The 12,654-nt window shown below is 40.5% G+C and overlaps 1 long non-coding RNA gene across 1 annotated transcript in view; it reads left to right on the top strand.

The window, feature by feature from the left end:
* The window catches only part of LOC140730217 (uncharacterized), an 82,142-nt gene extending 80,637 nt beyond the window's left edge, over positions 1-1,505 (top strand). Inside the window, exon 9 of the long non-coding RNA XR_012099540.1 lies at positions 1,105-1,505. This is a non-coding gene — a long non-coding RNA (uncharacterized lncRNA). The remainder of the gene's footprint in view (positions 1-1,104) is intronic.
* Positions 1,506-12,654: the final 11,149 nt, after the last annotated feature.

Below are 12,654 nucleotides of genomic sequence, written 5' to 3'. Positions count from 1 at the left end.
CAACATCCTTGTAAATTTACTCTGTACTCTTTCAACCTTGCTTACATCTTTCCTGTAGGCACGTAGGTAACCAAAATTGCTTACAATGCTCCAGATTAGGAGTTCATTATACAAGATTATACAAGTTGAACATAACATTCCATTTCCTGTACTCGGTACATTGAGTTATGAAGGCCAGTGTGCCAAAAGCTTTCTTTCCGACCCTATCTACCTCTGACACTATTTTCAATGAAATATGTACCTCTATTCCCACTTCTACCACACTCCACAGTACGCTTCTCTTCTCTGTATAAGACCTTCCCTGGTTGGTCCTACTGAACTGCAACACCTTGCACTTGTTTGCATTAAATTCCACCTGACATTTTCAGCCCATTTTTCCAGCTGATCCAGATCCCTCTGCAAGCGTTGATAGACTTAACTCACTGTCCACTGCACCCCAATCTTTACTTCATCCATAAACGTGCTGATCCAGTTGACCACATTATCATCCAGATCATCAATATAGATGACAGACAACATTTGACCCAGCACCAATCCCTGCGGCACACCACGAGCCACTGTCCTCCATTCAGAGAGGCAACCATCTGCTACCAATCTCTGGCTTCTCCCACAAAACCAATGTCTAATCCAATTTACTACCTCATGCTGAATGCCGAGTCACTGAAGCTTTTTGACCAAACTCATATCCGGGACCTTCGCAAATGTCTTGCTGAAGTGGATGCAGTCAACACCCAGAGCCTCATCACACTGCGTAATGATCTGATCTAGATGAACAGTTTGCAAGAGAAGCTTTTCACTGTATCTACGTATATGTGTCAACCAATTCCGATACACCTCTCACTTAAACTGTGCCCTCACTGCATCATAACAGGTTCCTCTTGTCCATACCAAACACCCCATACAACCATATCCAGAACTTCATTCTTTGTCATTTCCACCATCATCACAAGCACACTTTTAGTTCCTCCCTCCACCCCACTCCCTACTTTCTGCTGGGATTGCTCTCTAGATGTCTCCCTTGTCCATTATCAAGTTTTCTTCCTAAAAGTTTGCTGGGAATGCCATACAGTGTTGAAAGTGATCTTTGTTTTCATTTGTCCGCAGACATGTGTTGATGGCTGCAGAGATGCCAACCCCAATGAGAAAAGGCAATATGAGATGGAATATTTCCGCTGAGGAAGACCACTAGAAGAAAAGAAGAAAAAAAGGGGAAGAGAGGAACTGAGAACGAAATAATTGACTATGACGATTAATATGAAAACAATTTTCGGCAAGATTTTCAAATGGACCAAGCATTGGGCAGGGATATAACCTTGACAAGGGGACCAAGCTCTTTGAAAGCATAGAGACCAACCTCCTTGATCGGAACTTAATCATCAAGAGATAGCCAGGATGTCAACCCTTAGCACCAGTGATGGAGCTGAGTGAAAACGCTAGCTGGGTGTAAAAGATAGGACCTGCCATCAATGTATTAATTGAGCAATTGGTAAACTGAAAAATAAAGTTTTTCTTTGCAAAAGATCACAGTCTTAGCAGTGTCTGTTTACCTCTGTTAGTTCATGACCTTGGTGTGAAACATGACAGCACAAGTAGTGCAGACCACTTGGCCCCTCCAATCCTACCCCCATTCACCAGGCCCATGAATGATCTGTACCATAAGCTTTAAATGTACCCACCCCAGTAACTTGACCTCCGCAGCTGTCTGTGGCAATGAATTCCACAGATTCACCACCCTCTGGTGCAAGAATTTCCTTACGTCCCCTCAGCCAGGTCTCAATTCCCCTTCTGCGCCAGTGGCCATTTTCCTCTCCTGCAAAATTCAATCACTGAACAACCTATCGCCCAACCCACAGCTGGTACTCAGCGAGAATGATTACTTTCAGGGTATCTCCTATCTTTTCCCATTGTGAAATATGCTCACTGATCTGTATCCAGTGTAGTCACCGATCCATAGAACAGGGTCGACCCAAGACGTGCTGATTTAAACCAGGCACCTCACTAATCAAATCCCTTCTGGCTGCACAATACCCCTCTCCCCCCCCCCCCCAATCTCTGCACACCTGTATGACTTCTCTAAGATTCTGTTAAACACCACTATTGTTAATGGGCAAGTCTCTCTCTTATTTCCCACCTCCCTCCATTTAATATCTCCTATCACATTTCATCTCGTTCAGCTCTTTGCCTCTTCCACCTATCACCTCCCAGATTTTCACATCATTCCCTTTCTCCCCTACCCCCACCAGCCAGCTCCTTTTCTCCCCTCTTCCCATACCCTTTTGTTCCGGCGTCTGTCCTCTTCTTTTCCAGTCCTGATGAAGAGTCTCAGTTTGAAACACCGACCGTTCACTTCCATGCCTAGATGCTGCTTCCCTGCTGAGTTCCTCCAGCATCATGTGTGTGGCTTGAAAGTTCTGCAGAACCTTGTCAGTCTCTGCATAACTCACTGACCTATGAACTCAGTGCCCTGACTAAGATGATAAGAGGCATTGATCATGTGGATAGTCAGAGGCTTTTTCCCAGGGCTGAAATGGTTGCCACAAGAGGACACAGGTTTAAGGTGCAGGGGAGTAGGTACAGAGAAGATGTCAGGGCTAAGTTTTTCACTCAGAGAGTGGTGAGTGCGTGGAATGGGCTGCCAGCAATGGTGGTGGAGGCAGATATGATAGGGTCTTTTAAGAGGCTTTTAGAAAGGTACTTGGTGCTTAGTAAAATGGCTATAGGAAAGCCTACTAATTTCTAAGGTAGGGACATGTTCGGCATAACTTTGTGGGCCAAAGGGCCTTTATCGTGCTGTAGGTTTTCTATGTTCTTATGAAATAAGTAGTGCAAAAATAGAAAGAAAAAAGCAGTAAGGTAGTGTTCAGTGGTTCAATGTCCATTCAGAAATTGGATGGCAGAGGGGAAGAAGCTGTTTCTGAATCGTTGAGTGTGCCAGCACCGGCAGTCACACACATCATCATGCACTCAGTACTAACCTCCCGAAGCTGCAGGTCCTTCTGTAGAATAACACTCCTAACCACTGGCTTTCCCTCAATACAGCACATACTCAACACCACCCACTCACCATCAACCTCTCCCTCAGCACTGACCCACCACCCACATCCCAGCACCTCCCCCACATCCCCACATGTTCACCACATTCTGAGTGAGCAGATTTCCCATCTCAGTCTCAGCCTGAGATGTGACCCCTTGTTCTTGCACTTGCAGCTCAAGTTAACATCCTCTGGCCAGATTAGGTACACTCTTCCTCATCCTTCTAAATGCCAAGAGAATACAGGCGTGGGTGACTTACATCCTGGGAAGTAAGCAAGTGACTGCTGAACAAGGACAGTCAATTCCCCTGCCACACCACCTGTGGCTTAACTTCATAAGGAGCTCGGGGAAATTTACCATGTCACCAGACTCTCGCAAATTTCTGAGAATGTACCACGAAGAGCATTCTAACTGGTTGCATCACCGACTGGTATGGAGGGGCCAATGCACAGGATTGCTTTAAGTCGAAAACAGTTGTAGACTCAGTCTATCTGCACTACTTATTTTGTAACTCATAGTAATTTTATGTCTTTGCACTGCACTAATGACACAGAAGGTTAGAGAGCTATGGGTAACCGTAGGTAATTTCTTAAGTACATGTTTGACACAGCATTGTGGGCCGAAGGGCCTGTATTATGCTGTAGATTTTCTATGCTTAACAGGAAGGAGTCAATAACCTGACTGGGTGTTTTTTATAGACCACCAAATAGAAACAGAGACATCGAGGAACAGAAAAAGAGAAACAGATTCTGGAAAGGTGTAATAATAACAGAGCTGTTGTTGTGGGAGATTTTAATGCATAAATATGACCTTCATGGAAGAGTCATCAGAAGAAAACCCTTCCTGTGTCCTCACCAGAAAATTCAGGGTTAGAAGTTAGCAAAGAACATCTAAACAAGCCTGATGCATTTTGGAAACAAGTCCTGTGGACTGATGAAGTTAAAACACAACTTTTTGGCCGCAATGAGCTGTGTTCTCCTCTGGTCCATGTGCCTCGCCCAGCCCAGGAGTACTTTGCCCAGCCCGGTGCTGGGGTTCCCTCATCCGGTGCTGGGGTTCCCTTGTCCCATCCAGGAGTCTCTCATCCTGTCCTGTGCCTCTCCTCGTCCTGTAGCCATGTCTTGTCCTCGCTGGGTGTGGAGTCCGAGCCCGAGTCAAGTCCCAGGTTCTGGGTCCTTGTCCAGTCTCTGGCTTGGAGTCCAAGTCCAGGCTCCTAGTTCCCAGTTCCGTGTCCTGGTTCCGCTAGCCTTGTCAAGTCCAAGCCCAGGGCTGGAATCCTTGTCTCGTCCAGAACCTGTGTCGTGTCCAGCGTCCTTTCTTCCCCAATTTCCTTGCTTCCTTCTCACATCTAGTCCTGTTCCTGGTAGTTCAGTGTCTGTGTCGTGCATTTGGGTCCACTCCCAACGCCCCTCCGTATGACAGAACAGTCCAACCAGTCTTGGACCCAGCGACACAGACACTGTCGTTTAACACTCGCTATCCTCTCTCCTGTTGAATGACCCCCAATCACCTGTGTCGCCCATAGTCTTGGGAAGCATTTTGGGTTGCCAGGAGGCTCCCATAGAGTGGGGATACTGTCATGGTCCGGCTCATGAACTCCGCATTCTGGTTCACGGTCCGGTCCGTGTTCCTTAATCCCGGTTTTCCGGCTTTCCCCAGTTTCTGTTGAGGCAGCTGATTCTCGTTTGGACTGGCTTCATAAATAGCATCAGGATTCAGCCTCTGGCTGCAGGATTGTTCCTGTCCTAACTCCCTGTCTGTATCCCTTCCCTTCATCTTCCTCCTGGAGCTTTGCCTCGCCTCACCTTGCTTTCCCTTGCCTGGAGCCTTGCCTCGCCTCGCCTGTGTTTGGAGCCTCGCCCTGTTTGGAACTGTCTGTCTGTGTCCATGCCTTCGCTAGGTAGATCCAGCCATTTTGCCTCTACCCAGTGCTATCGTGTTTGCTGTTGTGTGCTGGGGCAGCAGGCTGAGGGTAGCAGACACCAACAGAATCAACAAACTCATTTGTGAGGCCAGTGATGTTGTGGGGGTGGAAATGGACTCTCTGACGGTGGTGTCTGAAAAGAGGATGCTGTCCAAGTTGCATGCCATCTTGGACAATAACTCCCATCCACTCCATAATGTATTGGTTAGGCACAGGAGTACATTCGGCCAGAGACTCATTCTACCGAGATGTAACACTGAGCATCATAGGAAGTCATTCCTACCTGTGGCCATCAAACTTCACAACTCTTCCCTTGGAGTGTCAGACACCCTGAGCCAATAGGCTGTTGCTGGACTTATTTCCACTTGTCACAATTAACTTAATATTATTTAATTATTTGTGGTTTTATATTGCTATATTTCTTCACTATTCTTGGTTGGTGTGGCTGTAAAGAAACCCAATTTCCTGAGGGATCAATAAAGTATGTCTGTCTGTCTGTCTGTCCATGTGCCTCGCCCAGCCCAGGAGTAGATGTGAGAAGGCTTAATAGAGATGGTGATAGCCCCCTGACTAACCAAACTTAAGAAATTTCATTTGGGTAGATGCTGCACTATATGTCCCGTTACAAATCAGTACCCTGAAATAACAAACGGTACACAACATATGATTAACAAAATGCTGGTGGAACACAGCAGGCCAGGCGGCATCTATAGGGAGAAGCATTGTCGACGTTTCGGGCCGAGACCCTTCATCAGGACTAACCGAAAGGAAAGATAGTAAGAGATTTGAAAGTAGTGGGGGGAGGGGGAAATGCGAAATGATAGGATTTCATCATTTCAGAAACTGTCTGTGCACACAAAGTTGGAGCTCACGCAGTTCAACGGTTCTTCTTCTACCAGCGATCTCCCCTGAGCATCGCCAACCTTCGGACTCCTGCTCCGAGTCCACCCTGTCTGGCGGCCTACCAAATTTCTCCATTAGTGTCTTCTCTCTTCATCTCTCTCTCTCTCCCTGTGGCAAAAACCCATGAAATCAACTGCTTCCAGAATCACAAGACACAGCCACATTTCTCCCATTGGATAGCCACTGAATTCCAAAGTCCCGTTATCTCTACTAATAACACAGACGTTGCTGCTACAGAGAAACCATGACCTTAACAGTGGAACATTACATAGAAGGCCATAGTAGTGAAACCTTACAGCATGTTACAGTCAGATCTATCAGTATTACAGTGGAGTAAAGGGGATTACAGAGGCATCTGAGAGGATTTGTTTAAAGTTGAGTAGAAGGTGCAGGAAAGATACATTCCAAAGATGAAAATGGGAGGACAAGACAACCATAGCTGACAAGGGAATCACAATGACAGCATAAAAGCAAAAGAGATTGGCACATATCGAAGAAGAATTGACCATTCTCAGAACTCGCAACCAATCTTCGTTAACAAAAGTTCTCTCTCCCAACCTTGTTTAATCTTTAGTGAGAAGTTATCTTCTTGTAGTAAAAGTAAATTATAAATTATACCAATAGAACCTCTTACTAAAGGATTCATATTCAAAATAGTATCCAACTGATCAGATTCTTGCATATATGGAAACTTAGATAAGTATTTTTGTAAAAAAAATTCTAACCTGAAAATATTGCAAATAGTGTGTATGAGAGAGAGAATATTTGCTAATTAACTCTTCAAAAGTCATCAATCGACCATTACAAAATAAATCTGCAAAAAAGATCCCCTTATTTCTCTATAGTAGAAAAATAGGATCAGTTTTTGAAGGTTTAAATACAAAAATCGATATAGAGAGCTAGACAATTTAAATTGTTTAAAATTTTTTAAAAATTGTGAAACTGAAACCAAATCCATAAGGACTGTTTAATAACAGGGTAGAGAATTAAATTTGGAATTTTAGAGAATTGTAAAGGTAATGGAGCTTCTAATAATGAGGTTAAATGAAATTGTTTAATAGCTTTTAATTCCAAATCAATCCAAGCTGGTTTTTGGCTCTTGTTGAGCCAATATAGCCAAAAACATAATTGTCGAATATTAACAGCCCAATAATACAATCTTAAATTAGGAAGTGCACGTCCACCATCTTTTTTAGATTTTTGTAAATGATACTTATTAATTCCTGGTCTTTTATTGTTCCGAATAAAGGACAAAATAATAGTCAATTTGATCAAACATTTTTTTTGTTAAAAATATAGGTATATTTTGAAAAATATATAAAAATCTAGGTAAAATCATCATTTTCATGGCATGGATACTACCAATTAAAGAAAGTGTAAGTGAGTTCCATCTAGAAAATAATTGTTTCATAAAGGCCATTAAAGGAACTACATTAGCCTTATAAAGATCTTTATATTTTTTAGTAATTATAATACCTAAATATTCAAAAGAATTAACAATTATAAATGGAATATCGTTATATATGAAACAGGAGCATTTATTGGAAACAATTCACTTTTATTTAAGTTAAGTTTATATCCTGAAAATTTTCCAAAATCATTTAGTATTTCCAGAAGATTAGGAATAGATTCTTCAGGGTTTGAAATATAAAACAAAAGATCATCTGCATAAAGGGTGTTACGTACCCGTGGGTATTTTGTACTTGTCACGTGACAGTGGTGTTGAAGCTATACTGGACTTAAGGTAGTGGTCTTGTGATGGAGGAGTGACGTCATTTTCCTGCCAGTAGAGGTCATGTGATAGGTATTTTTACAGGGTATAAAAGGAGGACCCCTCCCTGTGAGGAGGAGCAGTTCGTGGCTGGATTTGCCATTTTGATTCCATGCCACTGCGTGGTCCAATATTATGACGCAGTTTGGTTGTACAATGGAGTTTTATTTAATGCCTACAGTTGAAAAGGTCATTGCCGGCAGTTTCTTTATAATACGGCCAGTTAAAAATCAGTGGAGAGTGAAGATCGGAGTTTGGCAGATAAACGATCGAGGGAAGTCGATTTCGACGGTGAAACCGGTTCGACCTTGTTTGATCCTCATTCGGAAGGAATTCGTTGGCTGTCCCTATGTTAATCCCTGCAAAATGTAGCAGAAAGGGTTTGGGTACAGTTCTGTCAAGGAAAGGTCAGTGCCTTTAAGCCGTTTCATTTTCATCTTCATAAAGTCTCCGGGGAAAAGTATAGTTCAATTGGGAACCGCAACAACACGACATGAAAGAGAATTTAAATCATCTAAGAAGTCTCTCCTTTAATGGACTGTAAGCATTTTGAACTTTTGCAGTACTACTTTGAAGAACTGTTTTCGCAACATCGCTTTAAGAACTGTTTTCGCTTTATTCCTTTAAGAACTGTTTAAGCTGCTGCACAGCAGCTGATTTCTGGTTACAATAGTTGTTTGTTTACTTTTGGGGGTTTGTTTTTCAGTGTTTAATAAACGTTTTGTTTGTTATAAAAACACCTGCTTCACTTATATATTTATTGTTGCTGAATCTGTAACAAGGGAAATCTGATATATAGTCCCATTTATAGAGATACCATGAATATTTTTAGCTTCATGAAGTGTTCTGGCCAAAGGCTCCAGTACAAGATTAAATAATAAAGGGCTTGATGGACATCGCTGTCTAGTACCTGGTGAAAGTGAAAAGTAAGAGTACCTACGATTATTCATAATAGCAGTAGCAGTAGGATTCTTATAGATCATTTGAATCCATCTGTTAAAATTATTACCAAAACCAATCTTTTTGAATACCTTTAACAGATATGTCCACTCTATCAAAAGCCTTTTCTGCGTCGAGAAATAACACATTGGGTTTTCTTAGATAGTGAAGAATATAGAAAGTTCATCAGTCTCCAAACATTGGAGAAAGAGTTACGGCCTTTAATAAAGCCTGTTTGATGCATAGAAATAATTTTAGTTAAAAAGAAATTCCAAAACTGTTAGCCGTAATCTTAGAAAGAATTGTGCATCCACATTTAGTAATGAAATAGATCTATATGATGAACATCCAGTAGGATCTTTCTCTTTCTGAAGGATTAAGGAAACAGAAGCTTCATAAAAAGAAGAAGGTAAATTACCCTTCTCAAAAGATTCATGAAATATTTCCAAAAGATAAGAAGAAAGTAATTTTTCAAAATTTTTGTAAAAGCCTACCGAATAGCCATCAAGTCCAGGAGCATTACCTGATTGCATTGACAACATAGCTTTCTGAATTTCATGCTCAATAATTGGAGCATCAAGCATCTGTTGATATTCAGCAGTAATTTGGGGAAATTTAATCTTATGTAAAAAACATTTAATACAAAAAATCTACGAAACCAAATTTTTAAAGTATGTTTAACAAAAGTATTCAGAGCTTGTCTACCTATTCTGGAGAGCAAAAACGGAAGGGGAGCTCCTAATAAAGAAGCTAAAACCCCATTACTGAATTTTCCTTCAACTGTAACCATGAAGGGCAAATTTGATCATCTATATCATAAATCCAAAAAGTAATATAACAAATATTAATTGCCCAATAATAAAGTCTAAAGTTTGGTAAGACCAGTCCTCCATCTTTTTTTAGTTTTGCAATAAAAGTTAATTCACTCTAGAGCTCTTATTATTCCAAACATAAGACAAAATCAGAGAATCTATTTTACCAAAAAATGTTTCTTTTTTAAACCATCAACTTTGGATAAGGATTTTTTAACATGGAAAACTAAGGAAATAAAACTTTTTTAGATTTGTTTTTACAGGACTGTTTAATGTCCTTTTTGCAGTTAATGGATAAATATGACATCTCTAATACACATTTTTTCAGATAATTACAGGTTAGGAATTTTTTACGTGATTTTTTAACTAATTACCCCTTGGCCTGCTCTTTAAATTTGGCTTATGCTATTTTTCAGCTTAAGCCTTTTCAAAAATGATTAATAGCTATCATTTATAAACAGTTAATGAATGCTCGCATGATGCCTGATGATAGGGTTCAACGCATCTGGGAAATAGAACTACAACATTCACTTTCAGATAATCAATGGAGTAAAATTTATTACCTAGTCAATAATTCATCTATCTGTGCACGCCATACCTTAACTTAGATTAAGATAGTACACAGGGCCTATATGTCCCAAGATAAATTGGTGCATATTTTTCCTAATATAAGCCCTATTTGTGACAGATGTAACACAGAAGTGACTACTCTAACTCATATGTTTTGGTCATGTGTAAGCTTAAATAATTTTTGGAGGGATGTGTTTGGAATATGATCTAAAGCTATAGATGTGGATGTTCAACCCAATTCACTTACAGCAATTTTTGGGATTATTCCAGAGGAAGCAAGCAAAGTGTCTGCTTCCACTCAACATGTGATAGGCCTTTTCAATTTTACTGGCTAGGAGAGCTATCTTGCTATACTGGAAAGACTCTAACCCACCTACTGTTTATTATTGGCCATCCTCCATTATCTCATGTCTAAGCTTGTAGAAAAGTCGAAGCCGGACATTTGATACATCTTTTAATTTTGAACAAGTCTGGCGAACCTTTATTCAATATTTGCACATGATTTAAATTATTTTTTATGTATTTATTTTTCCTTATTCTCTTTAGGGAAAATCCTTCTGTGTGAAGGTTCGGAGATGACTGGAAGGATGCTTTACTTTTTTCTAATTTTATCCTCAAATGGACTGCCCAATCTTTCTTTTCCTTTTCTTTTGTTTTAGTTTAGTTAGTGGTGTTTTTTTCCCCATTATCAAATAAAATTTCCAATTTTTTTTTATGAGTGTTATGAGGAGTTGCAGTTTTTTGACTATATTGTATATATAACAGCGTAACATTTTACCTATCTGATTTTGGCAATATATACTTTCTGTTTCTTTATTGCTGTTTATATGTCTTTTGTATTATCTGTTTGCTAAACTTCTCTTCTGATTTGTATATTTTTTATTGGAAAATCAATAAAAAGATTGAAATGAAAAAATCATTCATTTTAGAGGAATCTGCAGGAAATTGAGATTTACAAAAATCAGAATAAAAATCCTGAAAAAATATTATTAATGTCTTCATGTTTACTTACTGAATCCCCATTATCTTTACAAATCTTTAAAATTTGTCTTTTAGCCCTAGCTGCCCTTAACTGGGAAGCTAAGAGCTTATTATTTTTATCCCCAAAAATATAAAACTGACTTTTCAAGTTAAGCAAATATCCTTCAATAGGATAAGTTAATAATAAATTACGTTGTGATTGTAATTCCACTCTTTTAAACAAATCAATATTTGGAAAGGTTGTATTGATGTTATCTAAATCTTTAATTTTTTTAGAAATTTTATCTAATTCCATTCTTGTCTGTTTCTTCAGTTTAGCTATATATGAAATCATCTGAGCATGTAAATAAGCTTTTAATGTATCCCAAATCACTAACTTTGAAATGTTTCCTGTATTATTAAGGAGATAAAACTCCGTTACCTGAGTTTCAATAAACTCAACAAATTCTGAACTTTGTAACCGATGTTCTGGGAAGCACCAAAGTGGTCTTGTAGAAGCATCATCTTTCAGTTCAAATACTAGGTTTAAAGGAGCATGATCAGAGATAACAATTGCATCATTTTCATATTTCTGAACATTAAATAGAAGTTGAGGGTCACTGTCCCCTAGATGCTCACCCTCTGAGAGATCTGTGACCTGACCTGGTTTGTTACCTAATACTAGTTCTAGTACCCTAGTTGGCCTGTCAACATACTGTGACAGGAATCCATCCTGGACACACTTAAACTCTGCCCCATCTAAACCACTGAAACTAATCAGGTACCAATCAGTATTAGGGAAGTTAAAGTCACCCATGATAACAACCATGATAGCACCGTTCCAAAATCTGCCTCCAGATCTGCTCCTCAGTATCTCTGCTACTACCAGGGGGCCTATAGAATACTCCCAATAGAGTACCTTCTCTGTTCCTGTTCCTGACTTCCACCCATACTGACTCAAAAGGGGATCCTGCTACATTACCCACCCTTTCTGTTGCTGTAATAGTATCCCTGATCAGTAATGCCACCCCTCCTCCCCTCCCCCCATCTCTTTTAAGCACTGAAATCCAGGAATATTGAGAATCCATTCCTGCCCTGCTGCTAGCCAAGTCTCTGTAATGACCATTACATCATAATTCCATGTATGTATCCAAGATCTCAGTTCATCACCTTTGTTACTGATGCTTCTTGGATTGAAGTAATGCAATTTAACCCTTCTACCTTACTCCCTTTACACCCTTTATTCTGCTGCTCTTTCCTCATTATGTTAGATCTGGCTTTACTCCATGCACTATACTTTCAGTTCTCACATGACCTTTATCCTCCTCCAGCTCACTATCTGCTCTAACACTCTGGTTCCCCTCCCCCTGCAAATCTAGTTGAAACCCCCGGAGCATCACTAGCAAACCTTCCTGCAAGGATATTAGTGCCCCTCCAGTTCAGGTGCAACCCGTCCCTTCGGAATAGGTCCCACCTTCCCTGGAACAAGGCCCAATTTTCCAGAAATGTGAAGCCCTCCCTCCTGCACCCTTAGCCATGTATTTAGCTGCATTATCTTACTATTTCTAGCCTCAGTAGCATGTGTCACCGGTAGCAATCCTGAGATTGCAACCTTGGAGGTCCTGTCCTTCAACCTTGCACCTAACTCCCCTTGTAGGACCTCCTCCTTCTTCCTATCCATGTCATTGGTCCCTACATGGACCACGACATCTGGCTGTTCACCCTCCTTCCTGAGAATACTG

The sequence above is a fragment of the Hemitrygon akajei genome, chromosome 7 (assembly GCF_048418815.1).
Source record: "Hemitrygon akajei chromosome 7, sHemAka1.3, whole genome shotgun sequence".
NCBI classification, from domain to species: Eukaryota; Metazoa; Chordata; class Chondrichthyes; order Myliobatiformes; family Dasyatidae; genus Hemitrygon; species Hemitrygon akajei.
This window is presented reverse-complemented; position numbering and strand designations above follow the sequence as displayed.